At 39.0% G+C, this 2,689-nt stretch overlaps 1 long non-coding RNA gene across 1 annotated transcript; it reads left to right on the forward strand.

Annotated features, from left to right (window-relative positions):
- The first annotated feature begins 512 nt into the window (after nt 1-512).
- LOC307137236 lies at nt 513-2,377 on the forward strand. The gene is made up of 5 exons (XR_013817894.1): nt 513-563; nt 647-729; nt 880-1,085; nt 1,253-1,412; nt 1,509-2,377. It is a non-coding gene; the product is annotated as an uncharacterized lncRNA (long non-coding RNA).
- The last annotated feature ends 312 nt before the right edge of the window (nt 2,378-2,689 follow it).

Genomic DNA, 2,689 nt, shown 5'->3' on the forward strand with positions numbered 1-2,689 from the left:
ATGTGCTGTGTTGCTACTGTTCTTCTAGCATTTAAGGTCATTTATGAGTTATTTCTCTGAACTGCTGTACTTATTATGTTTGAGGACAATGCAGTTTACTTGCATCACTACACTGAATGAATACATTTTACTGTTCCACATTTGGCTGACCAGTTTTTCCCCCCACAGCATAGCTACTGTATATTCTGTATTTAACGTTAACAATGCGGTTTTGTTCACATTTTCTTGCAGATACCTTGACCAGAGCACAATCGGTTATCTTCATCCAAGAGACCTACTATTGGACAATCGTTTCGGCTTTCAAGGTAAATAAATTGTTAGTCACAATGTCTAGTTACTGGGCTATAAGGAGAAGAATATTGAAAGGAGTTGAGATGGACAAACAGGAAATTGCAGATGTTGGAAACTTTAACAGTATGGAAAATTGTGCCTGTAGTTGTTGTTTTATATATATATATATATATATATATATATATATTATATATATAATTAAAATAAAATATTTTTTATGTAGATTTCCAGAATCGAGAACCAAGCCCTGAGGGAAAGCAATGCACGAGCAGGTGAGAACATGCACTCTTTCTTAAATTTTACTTTTTTGACTGTGATGTAGGTCCAAAATTACCAAATGCCTTTCATTTTGTAGCTTCGGATGGCAGCGGCTCACTTCATGAGCAGGTGAAGGAAGTGAAACAATGTTGATGACGTTTGCTCGTACTGGGCAATCAGGTACAACTTGCAAACAACACCTGTGGTTGTTGGTTTAATTCCCACTGGGGCCACCTGTACATGTAGTAGACCTAGTTGTAAATGTCATAGTTTAGTAGTTGAGGGACCAGGACTGACTGCTTTATTCTTTTATTCTGTGAACCCCTGTAGGTGCAGATCAGACCCTAATGCTGCGACGTCTTGGAGAGTTTGCCGATGTTGTGCGTAGCATGGACAACAAAATGGACACTATGCTGCAACATTTCAGTGCCAATGTGTCTTTTGGAGAGTTATCCCTGCCAGGGGGTCTGTTACTCCCCCTAGACAACCCATTTGGCGTTGCTTGACAACAGTTTGAGGCAGGATAAAGAGCTCCAGTAAGTGTGCTGATTTTGTTTATAATGCTGTAGGGTAATCTAAAAAGTAAAATTTAAGATTGTACACTGCATATTCTACAGTCTGAATCACAGCCTGTCACATTTTTATATTTATGTATGAGAAGCTTCAGAGATATGTAATTTGTAACACTTTTTTGTATTTTCAGCTTCGGTTTTTGGCAATCAAATGTGGGAGGGACCTAAAGACAACCGTGTGGCGAATGCTTTAGAGTATCTTCTCTAATCACCTTTCCATTAATACAACCTGGACGGGTTTAGGGGATAAAGCATGTTTTAGAGACATGTTCCTGAAGACCATTGTTCAAAGTAATATATATAAATATATAAATTTGTTATATATTTAAGTAGATGTGTGTGGCCTTATGACATTCACATGGAATGACAGATCTGTATTTTCTACAGGAGCCATCCGGAAGAACCCGGCAACCCAGGATGCCACTGATGAGGCGGTCCAGGTTAGCGCTATGCGTTACCTGAAAGGAGCATCTGATCGTGAAGGTGGAAAAAGACGCCGCACAGCTGAGAGGGACCCACAGCCGACCTCTTACACCTAGGCTGACTACTGACACCTGGAACCCTTTCTTTATCCTGCAGTCAGTAACATCAAGACCCCTAAAGAAGCCAGAAGTTTCAGGCTACACTCACCCAATCCACACTGTTCACTGTGGAAATTACTTTTTTTTTATTCCCTGTGACCCTGCCTTGAAGGCAGCTCCTTGGATAGATATGGGATGGCGAGGTTGTTTGTCCTTTATATAGGCGCACAAGAAATCACTGAAGATAAGCCAATTTGCGCTGCCTCATTCTGGAGGTCGGGGAAAACCGGAGAACCCATAGTCAGGCTTGTTATAATGGTCTGTTCTACTACTGTTCTATTCTTCTCCAGAGCTTTACTCTAAATTATTACCATTTATGCTATTGTTAGAAATGGCTTGTTAAATGTGATGTTATACCTCGATTTATTTGGTATCCTGCACATTCTTTGGTACCAAATATCCTCATTATTTGATATAATATTTAATGGTAATTCTTTTCATCCCAGAGCTGACCTATTTGTTATTAACAAATATTGTAAGTGTTATAATTTGCTTGTAAGGCTGTTTTTTTTTTTTTTTTTTTTTTTTAAACCAAAATTTAATTGGAAACATGCAGGTTCTTTAGTAAAAATGTTTTTTGTTATTTATAGGCCTATTTAAGCTTATTTATTGTCTGTTATATTTAATTTATATTATCTTGTATCATTGACAGTTAATGTACTTTGAAATGTGGAATAAAAATGCCAAATGGGAATTTATCTGGTTTGTTCAATTATTATCCATCATAAACTGCATGTTACAAATATATGAATAATAAATAAATATATATATTATTTATTACACAATAAGCGGAGGCAGATCGTTCGAAAAAAGCGTTTGCCTCCGCCGGGCCGCCTTCTGGTATAAAGGCGGCGGAACGGCGGTTTGCCTGCGGGCCGGCGGCGGTACGAAGGCGGTAGGAAGCCGGCTGCCGCTTTTAAAAAGCGGCTGCCGCCGGCGGTGCGCCGTCAAACGTGTTTGCGATTACGCAATTCTGACGCTTCTACA

Source organism: Gobio gobio, assembly GCF_949357685.1.
Source record: "Gobio gobio genome assembly, chromosome: 14".
Taxonomy (NCBI): Eukaryota; Metazoa; Chordata; class Actinopteri; order Cypriniformes; family Gobionidae; genus Gobio; species Gobio gobio.